Here is a 22,875-nt window from a genome sequence, read left to right on the forward strand (position 1 = left end):
TGATGGCATTTAAAGTAGGTGGCAATCAATCTCAGAGGGAAATATTTTTTTACAGATACATATATATGTACATATATATATATGTACACACACACACACACACACACATATATATAAGCACACAAAGCTCAACCTTTAACAACATGTTAGTGATCTCTTATAGAAGGGCTTAATGGCCCCTGGGTGAAATACACTCTTAATGGCCCCTGGGTGAATTCACACTCTTTCTTCTAAGGAAACTTTTTTGGAGTATTTTCAACATTTTTTTAATAACAAACAATACAAAATAAATTATTTCAGTTCTGCTTTGGGGCAGGGGTTGGGGTTTGGGATGGAAACATTCAAAATATAGTGGTGGGAAGATGTAATGGTGGTGGGATTGGTGTTCAAATATTAAATGTAATCAAATATGGTGAACTACTTCATAAAATAAAAATAAAGTGAATATCTATTATAAAAAAAAGATGAGTGCTTACTCATTTTGAAGCTTAGGAAAAGAAGAGGATTAAAATAACTGTACAATTAACGAAAACAAGCCAAAGTATAGTTTTTCCAGAGGCCAGTTATATTATGGGCCACAAATAAGAAGCAAAAATTTTAAAACACTTCCTGAGAAACCGGACACCATGGTTTATATACGATTAGAAGGACAGAAAATGTGAATTGTTCTGCAAGCTAATCCTCTTCCTCTATTTTTAGTCTTAGAAGAGTATTTTGAGAGACTGTAGAATCTTGCTTAGTGATGACTATATAGGGGTGGGGGAAATAGATTTAAAATTTGTAACAGGGAATAACAAATATGAATAAATATTTTTAAGTTTTAAATAGACCTTAAAAAACTGAGATGTTTATCCTTAAGATTTCATTCCAAAACCATGATATTCTAAGACTATATTACCAAAAAATTTTTCAAATCTTTTTTGCAAATTTAAGTGAATAATTTACCTATAGAAAACTGTGGAGAAAATGTAATCATAGTGTTCAAGTACCTGAAGTCTTTTGCACTGATATTCAAATCATAAATTTATTTAAATCAGTATGAACTTAATTTCACTGTAAAAATACTATTGTGCAAGAGCACCATTTTAGACAATTCTTAGAAATTAGTTTTTAAAGATTAAAATGAATCATATAAAAGATAAAACCTCTTGTGGATAAATAAGCAAAGAATAAGAATCATAAAATATGGAATTAAAACAATACTCTGGACACTGAAGCATTGGACAAATTTCTACTTTATTAACCTACCATAAATCAGAGACATATGCCAAAATTCTAATTTTCTCTCCATATCATTCCCCAAATCTGAAATTCTTCTCATGAATCTCTATAGGTCAAATTTTATAAAGTCAATATATTCTAATTCTTGCGTACACAATAGGAATTTCTACCTTTAAAACAAGGGTAGACCAGGGAAAGTAGTAAAAAAGGAGAAAATTTATTCAACATGATTGCTCCTAATACAGTGTTACTTTTATAAATCACCATAACCCAAAGCACAGTAAAATCTCATTATACTGAAGTGTGCTTATTTTACTTCTAGCAATTTAATTATTTGTAATATATTCTAAATATCACAAAATATCTGCCGTAGAAATCTACAGTAGTGGGGCTGAAGAAATAATATAGCAGGTAGGTCTAATACAGCAGATAATATAGCAGGAAGCTGCTGACCCAGGTTCAATCTCTGGTACTACAAATGGTTCCCCCAAGCATCTCCAGGAATGATCCCTGAGAACAGGGGCAGAAGTAAGTAAGGCCTAAGAACCTGTGGGTATAGCCCCTAAAACAAAACACAAAAAGTCTTCAGTGAGAAGGGAATATGAATGAAATCAGTAATCTTAAAAAAAAAAAAAAACCTGTAGCATGCTGAGTCTCTCAATATAAAGTGGTATCCAGTCATTTAAAAGCTTTAGAGACTTCTATGCTAAGTTTTCCAAAATAATAAGCTATAAAATGAAGGCATACATTTACTTCTGTCTTCTCTAATTCAGTCAATTAACCATATATCTGATATTTTGTTCTTTAAAACTCTTCCAGCTGGTTAGGGACTGAGGGATGTAGCTCAACAATATAGCACTTGCCTTGCATGTGTGAGATCCTCAGTTTTAGCCCCAGCCTTGGCAACAGGTAATGGACACAGGACACTAATCCAGAGAATTTCAAGTTTTCCTATCCAATCAACTGCCACTATGAAATGACAAACTTCTCTGGTATACACATTTCCTACAAGTCTAAAACATTATAAATTTTTAACAATTTAATGCCAAAATCAATGAGTCTCCACTGAGTAAAAACCCATAAACCATTAGATTTTGAAAAATAGCTCACAATACAATAAAGCCAAAAAATATCATTTTTAAATAATATCTAATTTTTAAAATAAAAAGGAAAATTGAATTAAAATAATAACACAGGGGCCAGAGCAATAATAAAGCAGGTAGTGCCTTCATCTTGCATGCAACAGACCCATATTCAATCCTCAACATCTCCTTTAGTCCCTTGAGCACTACCAGGAGTAATTCCTGAGTGTAGAGTCAGAAGTCACCCCTGGGCATTGCCGGGTATGACCCAAAACCAAAAATAAAAATGATAATAATAATAGCACAATTTAGTAATGAGCACTGAGCTGCCTATATTCCTAAACAACATATTTTCTTTATTTACACAAGATATAAAAATAATAGCCATCTTTTCTGTTTTTCTTTTTTTGGGGGGTCCATACCGAACTATGCTCAGGGCTTACTCCTGGCTATATGCTCAGGGATTACATCTTGCAGTGCTTGGGGGGCCATATATAGTACCAGGGACCAAACTTGGATTAACCACATACAAGGCAAGAGTTTAAACTCCTGTACTACCTCTCTGGCACACTATTTCTCTGTACCCATACCTGAGTTAAAATAGCAATTTCACAGGTTCCACTACTGGAACAAAACAAAGTCTTGAAGTAGACTCAATTATACGCACTATTTAAAAGACTGACACCTCAAAACTACTAAAAAATATGATTTCAAAAAAATATATACCAAAAGTGTTGGGGCAACTGGATGATCATCTGGGAGGAAAGAGGGAGAGTTGTATCTCATATATTAAAAATTCTAGGATAAATTAAACATGGGAAAGTTTCATAATACAACAAATGGTTGAAAAGAGACTTAACTATGATTTTTTCAAGTAACGAGTGACAAAGAATTGCATAAAAAACAATAATGCAAACATCACAGAAAAATCTCTATAAACAATTTTTGAAAATATTAAAAAGAAAAACCTAAAAGAATTATGAGCTCCTACAAATAAATGCGATTTTAAAAAGCCCAGATATAAGTAAACAGTTCTCAGAAAAAAATTACAGTAAAATAATGAGTCCATTTATTAGTTCTCAAATTGGCAAACATCCAATTGTCTAAAATACACATTGAAAAGTATAAACTGACATTTTCTGATATAAGTAAGTCAGTATTTATTGAAATTAACAGATAACACTCACTTTTGAATCAACAATACTTCTATTTTGCTTATAAATAGAAACTGAAATGTTTGTAAAAAGATACTATTTTTTGAGTTCTGAAATATCTAAATGTGTCATCTAAATGTTCACATAAAATTTTAGGGGAGAATACAAAGAATAAAGAATAAAACTCTTTCAAAGAGTTTCATTATAAAGGAACTTGAGCAGGAAATGGGTCAATCAGTAGTTTGAGAAAAATGTGGAGTAAAGTATAAATTGAGAGTGCCAAAGGGACAACTCACAAAATTCATCCAGTTGTCCTGCTTTGTAAGTAAAGATGTACATGTCTATTCATTTACTCATTCCCTAATCTTATATGTACCACAAAAGCTGTTGAGCATTTGTTAAGAGAGATAATCTTCCTAAAAGACTTGTAACAGAGATTTGTAAAGTTGAGTATCTATAATACAGATAATTTTACTAAAAAATAATTTATTAGTAATTGACATAATTTTGTAAAAAGAGACTAAAATATTTATTTTCTGGTCTTTACATAATTAAAAAGTTTGACCAACCCCTGATTAAATCAGTGATTCTCCTCAGTCTGGTGCCAACCAACACATCAGCATCATCTGTTAGCTTCAAAAAAAATTCTCAGGTCTCATTACAGTTCTACAGAATCAGGTATTCTTAGTGTAGAATCATAATCCTTCTAGGTAATTCTGGTAAGAACCACCCCCCTCACCCCCATCCCCCACTCCCCACACACACATACACACCAACCCTCATTAGGGAACAGTTCTAGCATAACTAGGAGCAAAGGAGGATCCATTATGGGCTTTGTGTTCACAAATTTAAAGTGCCATACAAGACACTGAATAAAAATGAGATTTTTGTGATACAATAATGGGAAGTCTAGCAAAACTATCACCTACAATAATAAGAAGATAAAATATAATCATAATGAATTAAGGCAATTCTAGGCAGAACACTGAAGAAACAAATAAAACAAATAATGTCTTTTTCCAGATAACTTTATAATTGAAAAAAAGCAGAGATAAACTAAAGAACAAGTTATTCACTTTTTTTTACTGGAATTTAATGGAAATATACAAAACTCACGACAATGTTTTCAGCTAACACAGTTCTTAAAAAAAAAAAGGGGGGGTTTAAGGGCTGAAGCAATAATATAGCTGGTAGGACCCTTGTCTTTCAGCAGGAGTTATCTCTGAGCACAGAGCCAGGAATAAGCCCTGAGTACTGCTGTGTGTGCCTCCCTTCCTACCAAAACAGAATGAATGAATCAAAGACCTTAGGGCAAGTACCGTGGGACTTTAATATACATTGTTAAGATATCAAAACCATGTAAATCATTACCTCATAGATCCTTTTTAACAAAAAAAGAGCCAAAGGATGGATGTTGTTCCACAGCTGCCTTACTGAATGCTAGGAAAAAGTTCCTCACAAAAAACGTTTGTGAGTATGGCTATTGATGATGCAGTAGACTATAAGCCCATATATGTAAGCCCATTGTGTCTAAAGGACTCATAATAGCTTAGAATAAAAGGCACAGTAACCATGTAAAATAAATTCTAAACTACAAACGGCAGATAGCAAGCCTAAGAGGCTACTCGGCTGCAAACATAGATCAGTTCTTCTCAGTGGGGTGGGGGTGGGAGAACAAGGATTCAGAAGGTGAAACCCAAAACCAAAAGAATCTGTGGCATCTTTAGAACAACATCCAGAAACAGGGACAAGAACTCATTAAAAAACACTTCCAACATGCACCCCATAGAGTTTCAGAATTGCTTCAAACTGCCATGTGGTTCCTTTATCCTTTTTAAACAATATCTACTACCGTTAATACACACCTTTCCAATTCAGTACTTTAAATATGTGAAGGCATATTACTTTCTCCTAGGGCTTCAGTTAAAGAGGGACTATTTGCAAGAAACTATACTGAAATAATCTCAATTGTATCTGGGCCTGATTTAGATGAGTCCATTTTAAATCAAAAGACTTGTATTATAACAAAATGTTAACAGTAGTTATTTTTGCTTGGGGAACCCATCAGCAATTTTTTTCCTCTTTTCCCAGTTCATATTAGCAAAAATTAAATTTACTTTTTTTTTGAGAGACCACCCAAACAGTGCTCAGAGATAGCAGTGACCTCTCCCAGCATTATGCGGCTAACCAGACTGATGGTTCAATGCTAGGACCTGAGAACATGATGCCACTCAGGTTCTGCAGTTCTAGGGACCATCAGGGCTATCCCAGCATTGTTTGAGAGTTACCAAGGCCATACTTGGCAGTTCTTAAAAGAACTCCAAGACTATCCCATCAGTAAACAGGATAGACCAGGGTCTCACAGAGGTAAGGAACACATCCCTGCCCCTGTGCTCTCTCCTGTAAAATCTTCTGTAGATGAAATACTTCTCATTTTCTGACAGTAATCAAGATATTATTCTCTCTTCTTAATATTCCCACTATTTACCTGTCAAACTAACTGCCCCTTCTCTGACTCCTTTACTTATTACTCATTTGAACCACATTCTACCTATAGATTAGACACATTATTCCTCTGAGCACTACATTCAAGTCTTAAATTTCTCTACCAAGGGTAGGACCAAGAAAGCTGAAAAGAAACAGTTCCTTAAGAGCTCTATGGCATCAACACAAATGTATAAGTATTGAATGGAACACAGCACCCTGAATATCAGGTTGCTAGTACCAAGATGAGTACTGATAAGAGCAACTGGGAAAATACCATTTAAAAAGGCAAAATCAGTGCGGGATAGTAAAAACAGCGCATATTTCCTTATATGTGGCCAACTAGGATTCAATCCCCGCATCTCATATGGTTCCCCAAACCCCACCAGGAGTGGTCCCTGAGCACATAGCCAGGTGTAAGTCTGAGTACCACCAGATGTAGACCAGAACCCGAAAATTAAAAAAAAAAATTTTAATAAGGTAAGATCACATAGTAAAGCATGTACAAAATTTAAGAAGTAATGGCTTACCACTTGCTCTGTTGAAAACAAAAAAGAGACTTTTCAAGTCTTCTTCTCTAAGCATAACAGTGCACAGGCTGTTACCAAAGTGAGTTATATCCAATGGGTTTGCGATTTCCCCTCTGCCCCCAAAAGGCTCACTAGCTAAACTAATATGGTCCCATCCCACACAACAGGTTTCTGCTGAGGTGCTGCTTATTTAGGCTTCTAACAAAATTTAGTTTTATAACTGAACTCAGGAGTTACTGAGTCTCTGAAATTGTTAAACCCAAGAAAAGGCGTGACCAACATATGGCCCAGACTGGGAACAGCCAATCTAAAATGAGTACCATTGGCAGGGGTCACAGTCACAGCCCACTCCAACCATATTTTGGTCCCATCCATTACACTGGTTCACACTGCTATACAATCTGATAAGGCTGTATCCATAGCCAGCTCAGAACTAAAGGAAGCTTCCCTAAAGCTGGTGCATCAGTCAGAGGATACCAAGTGCAAAGGATCCAAAAAAGGTTGCTTTGTGACCAACCCACACATCAGAAAGAGACTGAGAACTGGCAGTACCCACCAGCATAGATCATAATCATCCTCAGGCCACAGTTAGGAGTAATCATTCAAAAGAAAGCAAACAAATGTTCTCATCTTGGAGGTGGCAGCAAAAAGTAGGCACTCTGGAGGTAAGCATCACTTACCAGGTCCTGGTTTCAGAACAGTACCAGCTGAAACTGGTACTGGCAAATGAAAAAAATCTCCCTATATCCACAATGATCAGCTGATCACAACCTCCAGTCCAAGTCAAGTGGACTATGATGCGACAGCAACTGCAAGACAACTATCAACCCTGTGCCCAAGGCTATACCAGCTAGAACATAGTGCTATAGTAGATACAAGGCATTGGGTCACAAATCCCCTGTTGTCATCTAGGTTCACACAGATCAGAATCACAAGTACCAGTTTCATCTAGCAAGCAATTAAGAAATCCTCACAAGGCATTCATGACTGCCAAAAATCAAGAGACTCAAGACACTAGCATGATGTTGTAAACAGAAGCAAACAGAAGCATTGGATCGCTGCTCAGAACAACTGGAAATAGGAACTCCACCCTTAGCTCCCAGGAAGCATCAAGAATAATGATGAGTTTGACTACATCAATGAATGGGGATAAAAGCTCAGGAAATTCCTCAAGTACAGTGAATCTTTTCACACTGCCTGAGGATGACTTCAGAATAATTTCCTTTTTGTTCACAGTTTAACTAAGAAAATCACTAGAAGGAAGATTTAATATATTCAAAGAAATATTGATGGAAAAAATTAAGAACTCAAACAGATATAAAAGGTTGAAGAATCCACTAAGACTTAGTAACAGAATGGGCGAAACCAAAAACTGAATCAGAGACCTTGAAGACAAAGCACACAACATTATTAATGAGTTAATGGTAATAGAAAAGACATTTTAAAACTGAAAAGAACTTAAGACATCTAATGGTCAATAGCAATAAGAATAACCTCAAATCAGACAAATTCCAGAAGAAAGAGAAAAGGAAAATGGCTGGTGGAAGAGATAATAGCTGAGATGTTCCTTCATTTAAGGAGAGACTTGCGCACTGATCCTGGAGGTTCGAAGACTCAAGAAAAAAAAACCCAAAAAACTCAAATAGAATAACCTAAGACACATTATAACCAAGATGACAAGAATCAAAAGACAGACTCCTTAAAGTGGAGATAGAAATAAGCTCTCAAAAAAAAAAAATAAATAAAATAAACTCTCAAAAAAAAAAAAGAAAGAAACTCTCAAATACAAAGGAAACAACATAAAGTTCACAACAGATTTCTCAAATGAACCTCTACGAAAAGAAAATAATGGAGTGATATAGTCAAAGTATTAAATAAAAAGAAACTGCAACTAAGAATTTTCTGCCCTGCAAGATTATAACTGAGATCTGAGAGGGTAATAATATTCTCAGACAAACAAGTGTAAGATATTTGCTGCATCTAAACCAGTATTGCAAGGAATAGTGAACCGATTCCTCAAAAAAAAATTATAAAAATGACCAAAATTGCTTTTCAGCTGCCCTAAGAGCTCGACCCCGGCAGCAACTGAGCTACTATGGACACTGGACACACGAGCAACTCCCGGAGAGGCCCCCAGACTGGGATGGGAGCCCCTGGCCCATCCGCTGCCAGGGGGGCAGGGCTTTCTCTCTCAACTCTTCCTTATTGGGCGCAGCAAGGCAACAGCCGGTTTTAGAACACAGAATGCAGGTACCAGCGGGACGTCCGTCCAGGTGATCCCAGAGGGCAGGTTTGCCGGTCCCGCCCTTTACTGATATTTAAGCACAGCGCCACAAGGGCCCGGCCTTTTCAGCTGCCCTAAGAGCTCGATCCCGGCAGCAACTGAGCCACTATGGACAGGAACAGCTCCCGGAGAGGCCCCAGACCGGGATGGGAGCCCCTGGCCCATTCGCCACCAGCGGGGCAGGGTTTTTCTCCACAGGCTTCTCCATATGAGCACCACAAAAGGAAAGTAAAAGCTTGCAGGAATGCAAATACTGGCAGAATTTTCCTTGGACTTCATACAAAAAAAAAAAAAAAAAAAAACCGCGTGGCCATGCGACCTATTATATCTTTATTGTCAGCAATGTGAAAGGGTTCCTTTATAGCAGGTCTGACTGTGGGGGTTAACTCCAAACAACGATGCTGAGTTTTTTGTTGAAATATTGAAGGTAATCAGGTAGCAACCAAGACTCCAAACCCAGAGGAATTCGGTTTTTACTTTGGGGGCTCCCAGGAACTCATGGGAAGGGGGCGTAACCGGCACGCCCTCGGCCCAGATAAATCCGGAGCCGCTGAGCGTGAAGCGGACCCTCTGCGCCTAAACACTTGGATTCCAGAGACTTCTTACAGCAATGCACTGGGACTGTGAGCTGGGCTATGCAATTTCTGGCAGAATTTTCCCTGGACTTTATACAGAAATCCAAAACCACACGGACGCTGCCGCATCAACGTGACTTAACATTTATAATTGTCAGCAATGTGAAACGGTTCCTTTTGAACAGGTCTGACTTGAGGGGGAAACTCCAAATAATAACAGTAAGTTTTTGTTGAAATATTGAAGGTTATTAATGTAGCAGCCATCTCTCTGGACTGTGAGCTAAGCAAAAGCCCCACGCTGCCCGACGCAGCGTGGCGTACACCATACTATGAGGCGCGGGAAGGGGGATGAGGGGGGGAAAAAAAAAAAAGGGAAAACGAAAAAGGAAAAAAAAAAGTGTTATGTACTTGTAGCAGTGGGGCCACATATCTCTTCATTTCCAGCAATGGAAAACTAATTATCAAATGCTTCCTTGGTAGTAGGTCTGTGTCTCTTGGGTGGAAACTCCAACAACTATAGTGAGTTTTGTGTTGAATTATGGAATGTAATCAAGGTAAAGAAAAAATGAAGTGAAATTCATTAGTTATACAGTAGGGGGTAGGGGGTGGGGGCAGGGGGTATACTGGGGTTTTTGGTGGTGGAATATGGGCACTGGTGAAGGGATGGGTTGCTTGAATATTGTATAATTGAGACATAAACCTGAGAACTTTGTAACTTTCCACATGGTGATTTAATAAAAAGTTAAAAAAATGACCAAAATTATCAAAAGGAAAATGATTCGTATCAATAATTTCTCTAAATGCCAATGGATTGAACTCTCATATCAAAAAATAAAAGAACGGCTGGGTAAATCAGGAAACAAAATCCAACCTACTTGAACTGTAATAATAAACAGTCTCAGGGTGAATAGTTGAGAAAATCGGACAGGTTAACAGTGCACTAAAAAAATGCAGAGATGGAGGGCAGAGCTGCTAGGTAGCCATTTATAAGGTCCCTGGACCTGATGAACGTCCAGCTGTGCTTTGAGAAGGCTGGGGCCCCAACTGAGAAAGATGGTCACCAGTTGGCCAATTGGCAAGACACATCTGCAGCCCACAATGGCTCTCCTGGGGCCAGACACCTTTCCTGACTCTGCAGCAGACAACAAAGGGTACAGAGGGCTTGGGAGCCCACAGAGCTGGCCTGAGGGAAGCTCAGTCTTCTGGCCCATCTCCCAGGGGCTCCTGCCCCCCCAGAGTCAATGGCAAAACACCTCGAGATATTAGACAACTCATATTACTGAAATGTGTGTTCACAGATCTAGGTATAAGATGATAATACCTTTACTAACTCCACATTGACTAGCTTGTTATGGATCATTCTATAAAAATAAGATCCTTGATGAACCACTTCCAGCACAAAGTAAGCTCATTCACTGGTCATGACCCAGAGAATCATAAACAAATCTCAAAAGAGATAAACAAGTTGGAGTTTCTCCAGGACCCTATGCAAGACTGAGTCATCAAGGGGACCCCCTGGGAAGGTGGGGGGATTGTGGGGGTCAGTCCTGTGCCTGCTTAAACACAGCCTTAGCAGCTGAAAGTCTCCACACTCCACAACTGACCTGCCAGATCCTAGTGCAGCATGAGCCTCACTCGGAAATTAATCTATTGAAAAACTCAGGTATGTAGGTTTTGTAACTGAAATCTCCAGGCTTTCATAGGAGTCCAGGATGGGCTACCTCCCCTCTATCTCCCTGTACTTCCAGAAGTACCTACAGTCACACACATGCCTTTGGGTTCAATCCCCAGCATCCCATATGGTACCTCAAGTTCACCAGGAGTGATCAATGAGGAGTAAGCCCTGAGTATTGATAGGTACGGCCCCCAAACAAACAAACAAAAAAATCCCAATACTGATTAAGGGATCAACAGACAAGACTCCACACTTTTTAACAAATGTAACAAATGAAGGGACAGCGCAGTTCATAAAGCAACTGCCAATAGAACTGAGAAGCTATGTCAATGGTATCACAATAGTATTGGGAGACTTTAATTCCACATTCTAATCACTGGACAGATCAACCAGAGAGAATATCAGCAAAGAAACAAAAGCCTAAATAAGGAACTGGAATAAGTAGGATTAACAGACAGGTATAAGTCTTACACCTACAAAGAGCCAAATATACATTCTTCTCCAGAGTATATGGAATGTTCTCCAGGATAAACCACATGCTGGAGTATAATCTCAGTATGCATAAATCCTTGAGAATAAAAAACCAGAGACTGGAGAGGTAATGCAGTAAGTAATTAGGTACTTTCTATAATGTGGTCAACCCCAGTTCAATCCCCAGCACCACCTATGTTATCTCGAGTACCACCAAGAGTGATCTCTGTGCACAGCCAGAAGCACTGAGTACTTCTAATTGTAACCAAATACAAAATATACCTCAATGTCATGAAAGTACAAATAACCATAAATATAAAATTGGGAAAAGCTCCAACATTTGGAAATGAAACAATATACTATTAAAAACTACTGATTTCATTCTTTCATTGCTGGTGGAAATGCCAACTGTTCTGGCCTTTTTGGAAAACAATATGGACATTCCTCAAAAATATAAATTGAGCTCCCAGTTGACCCAGCAATACCACTTCTGGGAATATGCCCTGGGGGTCCAAAACTACACAGCAGAAACACCATCTGCACTTTATGTTCATTACAGCACTACTCACAAAAGCCAAAAGCTGGAAACAATCTGAGTGCCTGAGAACAAATGTATGGATAAAGAAACTATGATACATGTACACAATGGAATAGTATACAGCAGTTACAAAAAATGAAGTCATGAAATTTACCTATAAATGAACAGACTTGGAAAGTATCACACTGAGTGAAATGAGTCAGAAGGAGAAGGGCAGATATAGAATGACTGCATTTATTTGTGGGCTATTTAAAAAGAAAGTATGAAACTAATATCCAAGGCCAGGGAAAATGGGCTAGGAGGACTAGTCAATGGTTGGTCAATGAGTGGGAGATGAAGATAGAGGAGGATGCATTATGACACTACTAGTTGGAAATGATCACTCCGAACAAAAACTGAGTGTTGAAAACAGGAAAGGGATACAAATGATAACCTTTCAGCATCTGCACCACAAACCATAATGCCTAAAATGAGAGAGAAAAAGAGAAAGAGAAAGAAAAGAGAGGTGCAGGTCATAGAGGAGGCTGGGGTGAGGGTGGCTTGAAGGGGTGGGAGGTAAAATGGGGACCCTGATGCTGAAAAATTACATTGGTGGAGGGATAGGTGTTGGAACGTTGTATGACTAAAACAAAAATCATAAACAATTTTGTAAAAAAAAAGAAAGAAAGAAAAAACCTACTGAGTTAAAGAAGAAATTAAAGTATTCCTCAAAATGGTAAGAATTAAAATATAAACTATCAGAACCTATGCGACAGAACAAAGTAGTACTAAGTGGGGTGAAGTGTATATGGAGGAGGTTCTTAACAATATAGCCTTACATCAGGAAACAAAAAAACCTCAAATCAATAGCCTATCCTCTCAGTCTGAGAAGCTAGAAAAAGAGCCACAAATGAATCCCCACGTGAAAAAAAAAATATCAATAATAATAATTATTATAGCAAAAATCATTGATATAAACATCAAGAACACAATCAAAGGATCAAGGAAACCAGAGCTGTTTTTTTTTAGAGAATAAACAATGTTTACAAACTCTTAGCTAGACTCATGAGGGAAAAAAAAAAGAGAAAACCCAAATAAATTGGATCAGAGGTGAAAAGGGAGCTATTAAGCACCTCAGAAATACAAAAAATCACAAGAGGTTACAATGAACAACTCTTGGGCTAAAATGAAAAGACATCCTGGGTCAGAGAGATAGTATAGAGGTGAAGATCCTTGCCTTTCATGTTGTTAACCCTGGTTATAGCCCCAGTACCGCATGTGGTCCACCAAGTACCACCAGGAGTAATCCCTGAGCAAAAAGCCAGGAATAAGCCCTGAGCATCACCATGCATAACCTCAAAATAAAACAAAAAAATAACCTACTGAATGGGAGAAAATATTTGTAAACTACACATCAGAAAAAGGACTAATATCTAAGACAAACAAATACAAAACTCAGTAACAAAAAATTTAATAATGCCATCAATAAATGGGCAGAGGATGATCAGATACTTCCCTAAGAGGACGTATGGAAAGTAATTAGACATATGAGAAAGTGTTTATCATTTATTATCAGGAATGTGTTCATCATTTATTATCATTACTTATTATCAGGAAAATGCGAATCAAAAGAATAAAATATGACAAACAAGTGAAAATACCATAAATCAAGAAGACTGGAAACAACCAATGTTGGTGGAGAACCCATTATTCAAGTTGGTAGGAATGTAAAGGCCAGATATCACAAACCCATGATTAAGATCATAATCAATGATGGAAAACTAAAATGGGTCCAGATCCCATGCCAGGCTGTCTTCACTGAGGCAATTCAGAGGAGAGGGTAGGTTCAGATTCCCTCCCCCACCCCCCAACAGAGCCCCAGTAGCCGAAAACCTCCAGAATCCAAACACAGCCATGCTCACAGTCACCCTCCACAGAATCAGATAAGCTTCACCCATGAGTAAATCCGCAGAAAGACCCAGGTATGCGGGACCTGTGAATGAAATTTCTAAGCTCACTCGGAGCGGGAATGGGCCTTCTCATCTCCCAAGTTTACCAGTAGCTTGGCAATCACACTCACAACTGCCCCTCGCACCATATCATCTCATCAATGGCCAAGATCCAGAAACTCCAGAAAAATTTTAGAATTCCTGGAGCAAATGTGGCCGAGCAACCTCTCATACTCTACACCACTGATGTACAAAGAGTAGCACACATTTGACTGGGTTTAACAAACAGGTTTGTAATCTCTTATATAAAGGCTTAATGGCTTCAGGATTAAATACAACAATTTCCACACTCTTTCCTCTAAGGAAACTTTATTGGACCATTTTTGGCAGATCATTCATAGCAGCAATACAAAATTAATTGTTTCGGTTCTGCTTTGGGGGACACAGTTTGGGATTTGGTGTGGAAACATTCAAAATGCGGTGGTAGGAAGTAACAATGGTGGTGGGATTGGTGATTAAATATTAAATGTAGGGGCTATAGAGATAGCATAGTGGGTAGGGCGTTTGCCTTGCACGCAGTCAACCCAGGTTTGATTCCCAGCATCCCATATAGTTCCCCAAGCACTGTCAGGAGTGATACCTGAGTGCAGAGCCAGGAGTAAACCCTATCCATCACTGGGTGTGACCCAAAAGGCAAAATAAATAAATAAATATTAAATGTAATGAATTATTGTGAGCAAGTTTATAAAAATACAATTTTTTTTAAATGAACATATTTTCCTGTAAGTTCAGGCACAAGACAATGATGTACTTTGTTCCTACCATTACTCAGCACAGAAATGGAAGTGCTAGTCACAGAAATTAGGCAAGAAACAAATTAAAGAGATTCATATCAGAAGAGAAGTCAAACTGTCACTATTTAAAGATGATACATTACACAGAGAAAATCCCAAAAGGTTCCACAAAAACTCCGAGAAACATTAAACTTATATATTTACATATACAATGATGAAGAGAATTTTTTAAACAGTTTTTGACCACTGTTTTCCTCAATGTACTTTATGGATTCTGGTCTGGTCTTAAGATAATCTCTGAAAGTTAAATGGGATCTAGCATTGAAATTGTATACAATTACCCTTATAATTGTATTCCAAAACAACTTCATAGGAATTAACTTAAAGTGATACACAACGGAATACTACACAGCTGCAAAGAAGGATGAAATCATGCTATTCGCTGCAACTTGGATGGAACTGGATATGCTGAGTGAAGCAAGTCAGAATTACAAAGAAATAGCAAATGAACACACTTGTCTGTGACGTACAGAACAGGGCAAGGGAAAACAAGGCATCACGGCATCAAGGGAGGGATACCTATATTACCCTGGAACCTGGACTGAGGACAAAGAAGGAAAAGAAACTAAAGGAAGAAGAGAATGGAAGGTAACAGGGCCAGAGGGCAATGACTTCTGACACAATAGTGGTGAAGAGGTATTACTGTACTACATATCTGAACCACAGAAACAAGAAAATTGAAACTATGAGATTCAAACTACAGCAATCAAATTTAAAAATCTGCCTGCCAGGAGGTAGGCTCCAGGCATGGAGAGTAAATGGGGATAATGGTGGAGGGAAGTTGACATGGTCGTGATAGGTAAGTATTAAAAAACTGCATACCTGAAACCCAATTGTGAATACTTTGTAAATCAAGGTGTCTAACTTAAAAAAAAATGTTAAGTTTTGTAAATTTGGGGTTGTGAAAGAGCTTGTTGCAAAAGTTCTTAGGAGAGTCAGATCAACAGTGGTAGGTAGGGGGTATCACTGTAGCACTGTCATCCCAATGTTCATCGATTTGCTAGACCGGGCACCAGTAAAGTCTCCATTGTGAGACTTGTTGTTACTGTTTTAGGCATATCGAATATGCCACGGGTAGCTTGCCAGGCTCTTTCGTGCAGGCGAGGTACTCTTGGTAGCTTGCCGGGCTCTCCAAGAGGGACAAAGGAATCGAACCCAGGTCGGCCGCATACAAGGCCGCATAAATGCCCTACCCACTGTGCTATCGCTCCAGTCCTACAATGGAATATGAAAGATAAATGATAAAGCTAATTGAGACCTGAAGTACCAACGATTTGGATTCAGTGGAAATGAAACTGGTAAGATGTGATTCGTTATGGCTTGGACAAGATGTGGTTGGGGAGTAAGAATAGTAGTTAAAGATGACTTGAGTCATTATTTTCAGTGACAGAGGAAAAGAATGTTGGAATTATAAGACATTTGAGATGATCTGGACCAGTCTATACATTTTTGAAACTAAGAATCTGAGACCTAGAGAAATTTAAAAATGTGTCCAAAGCTGCTCAGCTAATATGTGACTAAGAAAAGCTATAATGTGTATCTTTTGCCATGCAGAAACTTTTCAGTTTGATGTAGTCCCATTTGTTTATTTTTATTTCTGTTTCCTTTACCAGTGGAATCATGTAATTGAAAACACTTGAGATTCAAATCCTGACGGTTTTGACCATTGTTTTCCTCAAAGTACTTTATGGATTCTGGTCTGATCTCTTGCACCTCTTAAGAATTACCTGAAAGCTAACTGGGAGCTAGCATTGAAAAACTTTTGCTTGCACAAAGAGCTCTCTCTTAGGATGCTCTTCTGCAAGAGAACCTATGAAGAATTAATGGCCTTACCTTTTATCAGAGGGAAAGGCAGAACTCAAATCTGCATACCTTCATCCAATGGGTCTGACTGATCTGATCTCTCCTTTCAAATGTTTTCTGTCTTAACTTTTTCAGGATAGCCTCTGAAGCCATATAAACAAATTATTCCTCTTGCTGGACCTCCCCTTTATACGCTACAGATATACATGCTATTAATAAATTATCTTTTTTATTCGTTCTCTTGTCAACAAACCTGACGTATATTTATTTGCACAACTTCTAAACAACCCAGAGGTGCAATGGGTTATTGACTTTACATCCCACAGTCAAGTTGTTCTATGTACTGTTCTCTGAATATACCATGCATATTTTATCACATACACAAGTTGCTTTCTCTTATGAAAAATCAAATCTTGGCTGGCTTTTTGTTCTGGTTTTTTTCTTTTAGAGGGGGGGTACAAGGGAATCTAATCCAAGATATCATTTATGTAAAACATTCACTCTATTACTGAGGTAAAAAACCAGTTCCCAAATCCTATCTAGTTTTGATTCGACTTCCTCTCTGAAGTTTTTTTCTGCTCACATCAATTCTAAGTGATTTCAACACTCCATAAATTCTATTTTTCATCTCCCAAATTATACTTTAAGTAATCAAGCAAGAAGCCTTTTCATATTTACCTGCATCTTTTTTGGTGACAGCAAAGTTCCTATTACATTGTAAGAATTAACAAATGCTTTTTCAGTAACTAAAGTTCCTTTTTAATACACAGCATTTGACTACCCCCAACTACGTGTTCAGCACTATATGTACATGTAAGGTTTTTCTTAACATAGTAATGACCCTCAAATAATACACGACTAACTTGAAAAGGCAAGGCTAACAGTAGAGAAGTAATTATCAAACAATCAAAGCCTGATATATAATAAAACTATATGAAGACATATGACTATAAGAACTACAGAGGAAAAAAACAGAAGCAGTACTTAGTGAGAAACAGTTTCAATGGTCAGAGAGAAAGAATAGCTGGTAGGGCACTTGCCTTTCACATGCCAACCAGAGTTCAATCCCTGACATCCCATATGGCTCCCTAAGCCCCACCAGGAATGATTCCTGAATACATATTCAGGAGTAACCCCTAAACTCTACCAGATGTGGCCACCAAAATAAGAAAGAAAGAAAGTTTCATAATGAGGCAAGATAGCAGTGTAGCAACAGAATAATAGCAATAACAAAGAAGCATAATGGTAGTATCTAACAATAAAAAGTGGCTAGTGTGCCATATTTAATCACTTCTCACTCTTACCTATGGAAAAAGGACTACTACTTTTCTCACTTTTTAAAATGAGTAGACTAAAGTACTGATAAGTTGTTCCACACTTGAGTAGTGGAATCGAGTACAGAATTGGGCTTAGTGGAAAGATAAGCATGAGTAAAATTTAAAAGACAGAATAAGCATAGCTTTTATAGAAAGTATAGGGAGAAGTACAACCCTAGGGCAAAGGTTTCCCAACTTTCTCTATTCAGAAAGTCCTTAGCTTCAATAATTTATTCACAGAACACTAATTCAAAAGAAATTCTTAAGAAAATGGGTTCATAAAACTAAAATGCTAATATCATTACAATTTAGAGCTTCTTGGCACTATGTAACTTCCTAGACTTTGGAATCAAACTAAACAGCATCACGTTCTTATTTATTTTCATGAATTAGCATGTATTAAATGTTTTTATTCACAGCAATACTTAAAAATGCAGTCTAAGAAGTGACTTTGTAAAAAAGGAAGATTTGATCTAATGTTGAAACTGTGAAATATCTCAAACTAATAGTTTAAACCATAGTTCACTGGCGTTCTGAGGCATCTTTACACAGTATTTGGGAAAATAGGAGGTAAAAGAAGAGCCTAAAAAGAAATAAATAGTAGCAGGGAGGAACAAAAGAAACTTCTTAGCACATTTAACCACAAGAGGGCATCACACTAGTTAATAGGGCAACTAGGGGGAGAAGTTGGGGTGGCACATGTCACTGAGACACAAGTCAAACTTTTCTACTAAATAAACTGGAAGTGATAGGAATTAAATTTACTGTGTTATATCATTTTTCAACATATACAACTGTGTCACATGTACATTATATGTCAATTTTTAAAAGGCTGTTAAGAACTCATAACCAATTCAAATCATAAAAGTACTTTTTCTCCTTATACCAAAAAGGAAGAAACACTGTCCACTGGCAGATCACCTTAAGTTATTTTTCCCTTCTTCGAATCATCTTTTGCCTGCCCAGACCACAATAACGAAGACTTTACAGTAGTCAAACAATGCTCGACTCTGCTTGTATAACTTTACTCAAAAGTCTCACAATAATCTTTTAAGAAAAGTGAGGCTTAAAGAAATTTTTAATAATACAACCATTACATGATAGGAGCATGAAGAATCAAACCCAGATCTCACTCCAAAGGTAATAGCATCCCACCTTCTAGCAAACATAAGTTGAAGTAGAGAAATGATAACATGTTCCTTCCCCACACAGAAGGCAACTGTCTTAAACCACTAGAAAAACTCCAGTAAAAGGAGAAACAAAATGCTATGCCAGAACAGGTGTCTAAAACATATACCTAAAAAAAAAAAAAAAAAACCACCATTTAAAAACCTCCAAAGACAGCATATTTTGAGCAAAAACAAGCACTGTAGGCTTAAAGTGAGAAAGAAGTGCAGTTTTCCTGTACCAGGAAATATATGAAATATCAATCCAAGTGTTAGACACAACTAGTCTTCAGATACGGTGTACAGACAAGGCAAGAGGTTTTCACACCTGAAGTAATGAAAAGAAAGCAGCCCAAGGAGGATCATTCATCTTCAGATCTGTTGGCTGTTAGAAGTGAGTATCAGTTGCTGCGGTAGCCCAACAATGCACTTGTACAACCCTATTACGAAACCCAAAGCAATCCTCATCTCTCTTAATTCCCACCTTTAGTTCGCTTCTCCACATTTCTCCTTTCTTCCAGAACATGCAGCCATTCTAATCTTTTATTTAGAGAAAAGAAGTTTCTCCTAACAGATTAATGGCCACCGGAAAACAAACTGGGCAAATTTAACCGACACAGCAAACTTAGGCAGATAAAACCATCCAGGAAGTACTCAATGTGGCAGCAGAAACCCCAAATAAGAGTAGCTAGCGTCATCTCTCGAGAAGTATCTCTTTTTACTTGAAAATGTTCCCCAGTGCAAGAAGATGGGGGGGGGGGGTGATCTCTGGCTCCTTGAGGTAAACTGAACAACATCTTGGCAAACCCGAGTTACCTGAACAAACGGCAGCGAGTCAAAGAAAAATATTCCTGCAAAGATCCGAAAACAACCTAAAACGCCACCAAACGTCCCTCCCGGGCCACCCTGCGACTTTCAGAGGAGCAAGCAAGGAGCAAGCCATGCCTGTCCACACACGCTCACAACCTTCCTACGCGCACACACACACCCTCGCCGCCACTGCAGCGAACTGGCGCGCGCGGCCGGCAGCGGGGACCCACCGTCGCGGGAACCGGACGAAGGGCCGCCTTTCTGCAGCAGACACGGTTCACATCTTGCTCCCTCGTCCTCTCGGAAACCTAAAGGGGAATAGGGAAGTGGGGGCAAGAGAAGACCAGCTGTTAGTGCCGCAGAAATCCAAGGGCAGTTGCAATAAATGTTCTTTTTCTAGGCTGTGTAGCCGGCCAGAGATTTTACTTTTATTTTTATTTTTTTAAGAAAGGTAAGTTAACGGGGGCTGGGGGCTGGGGGGTGTCGGGGGTGGGGGGGTGGGAGGAGAGCGCCGGCACACATGCAGATACCTAGACCGAGAGCCCCTCCGTGAGAGGTTTCCTCTGAAAAAAGAGGAAGATTTTTCTGGCTGAGAAGTTTACTGTCACTAGGAGGGGGAGGGGGAGGCGGGATCAGAAGGTACGAGGGAGACCAGCGAGCGGCGGTCGCGCGCCCCCAGCCCCGCAAGACCCGGCAGCAAGGAAACCCCATCTCCCCGCCGCTCGGGCAGGCGACGACGACGCCCCCGCCACCCCGCCTCCCCGAGCCCGCGGCCACTGTTCCTACCCGCCGCCTCCGGCCGGCCAAGGTCTGCGGAGCCCCCGGAGCTGTCGGAGCGGCCGCCGGACTGGGCCCGTGCGGGGCCTCGCCGTCTGCCTCGGGTCCCGCTCACATCCCTGGGCGGCGAGGACGCGGGGCCCCCTGCGCGGACGCAGCTCTCCGCCCCGACGCGCGCCGCGAATCCGGGCCCAGGGGCCGAGCAGCCGCGGAAGGCGGCGACAGCGCCAAGTCCCGAGCGAGCCGGCGCCGGCCCTGCCTGTCAGTGCCCAGGCCGTGCAGGGGCGGCCGCGGCTGCCCCCTTCGGCTCCTCTTCCTCTTTCCTTTCCGTAGCCCACACCCTGGGAGGGGCAGCCTGCGAGCCCCGCGCAGACGTCGTCTCCACCCTCTCCGGGGCCACACCGTCCTCTCAGCGCCACGGGCCACCCAGGCGCAGACGCCCTAGTTGCGTCCGACTAGTCTCCGCGGCGGCCTCGGCACCCGCGCCCGGCGCTGGGCTCGCCAGAGCCGCCTCGCCGCGGGGCCGGAGCGGGGGCGGGAGCCTGACGCGCGCCCCCGGACTGCGCGTGCGCGCGCGCCGCTCCACCCAGCCCGCGCTCGGCCCGGCGCGCGCCGCGGGCGGGCCTCGCCGGACTCCGGCCTCTCGAGAGACGCCGGCGGGCGCGCGCGGAGATTCCCGGGGCGGCCCCTGGGCGTGAGCCCGCCGGGAAGTAGAGCCCGCCCTAGGAGGGGCCCCCCGAAGGCGGCGGGGGTTGAGTCATCGGAGCCAGGAAGGTGCCCCCGGCGCACAGCCAGTCACCGCAGAGCGACGGGCCCCTCCCGCGCGCTGGGCCTCCTTTTCTGCTTTCGTTTCCAGGTTTCGAATGATGCAGAACTCCATTCCCCGGCGCGGAGCTAGGTTAGGGAGGCTCGCGGTTTCGTGCCGGTGCAGTGTATCGCAAGAGCCCAACTCCGAACCCTCGTGCTGCTGCTGCAAAGGGTCTTGAGGGTGGGATGAGCCTTGCAGTTCTCTGCGGATTGATTGCAAGGTCCGGGGAATGAAGAGAAACTATCCATCGTGGAAACAGAGCTCCATATATTTAACAAATATTTGTAAATAAATAAAAGATAACTAAAGCTAATGTAATGTCATTTTTTAAACCAAAGTTTATTTAGATCTATAAGAAAATTCTAGTGAATACTGATATTTGCTAGTTTAAACAGAGTACCTAAGTACCTATCCTTCATGCAAAAATGCTGCGTGTTAATACCGGAGTCTAGGGTTTGATCACAGGCACCGCAGGGTCACCCCTGAGCACCACTGGTGCCTCCCTCACCCTTAAGCCCTCCCCCTAATGTCGTGCCGCAAATAGAATTCAATTAGAAAATTCATACCTCACAAAATATATATTTTGTTCTACCTCATGAGAGCATCATCATAAATGTTCTTCGATACAGAACAAAATCCATGGATAAGCGTCACATGTAGTACTATAAAAGTTTACGCTAAATTCACGAATATTCTGTTAATAAGACACTTAAAATGATTTTCTGCTGAACCACAGATTTATCTGTTAATAAGGTACACTTGAAATAATTCAGTCTACCACTGATTGGCACTCTGGCGTATAATCAAGAGCTATTTATTGGTTTTACAATTCCTCTAATAGCCATTTCACTAATCATTAAAAGATCTAGTTTCAAAACACAACTGACAACATACACTTGGTAGTATAATTAAAATAAAAAGCATTAGCAGCGTTGATTTCAATTTTCATGAATACAAACAAAAGAATCTGTATTTGGGGGAAGGGTGTGCAGGTGTGCAGGAGGCCCTGAACTAACCTCTGATGATGGGGGCACCATGTGGTATGGGAGATCAAATTGGTGGTACCTATACCCTCTTCAATTCTAATGAAGATTGTATTTTAGGGGTAATTTTTGTACAGGAAATCAAACGCTGAAGTATTCTGCACCCAAGAGAAATAATGTTAAACCTTTGCTTCAAAAGAGACTGGTAGCATCAAGGGAGATAGCTCTAGTGACTGGAGCAGATGTCAATAAAATAAATTATATTTAAACTCTATATTGATTTTGCCGTTCAGTTAAATTTTCTCCTCCTCCTCCTCCTTCTCCTCCTTTCCCTTTGCCTTCCTCTTCTCCTTCTCCTTCCCCTCCTCCTTCTTCTCTACCCTCCCACCCCCTCCTCCTCCTTCTTTTCTTCCTTC

The 22,875-nt window shown here is 40.1% G+C and overlaps 1 protein-coding gene across 2 annotated transcripts in view; it reads right to left on the bottom strand.

Annotated features, from left to right (window-relative positions):
* The window catches only part of JAK2 (Janus kinase 2), a 182,961-nt gene extending 161,746 nt beyond the window's left edge, over window positions 1-21,215 (bottom strand). Inside the window, exons 1-2 of one of the 2 annotated variants that reach the window (XM_004600138.2) lie at window positions 20,678-21,215; window positions 20,122-20,199 (exon numbers count right to left, since the gene is read on the bottom strand). The gene's annotated coding sequence lies outside the window, so the exon portion shown is untranslated. The remainder of the gene's footprint in view (window positions 1-20,121; window positions 20,200-20,677) is intronic. The other variant, XM_055138515.1, reaches the window with a different exon arrangement.
* Window positions 21,216-22,875: the final 1,660 nt, after the last annotated feature.

The sequence above is a fragment of the Sorex araneus genome, chromosome 1, assembly GCF_027595985.1.
Source record: "Sorex araneus isolate mSorAra2 chromosome 1, mSorAra2.pri, whole genome shotgun sequence".
NCBI classification, from domain to species: domain Eukaryota; kingdom Metazoa; phylum Chordata; class Mammalia; order Eulipotyphla; family Soricidae; genus Sorex; species Sorex araneus.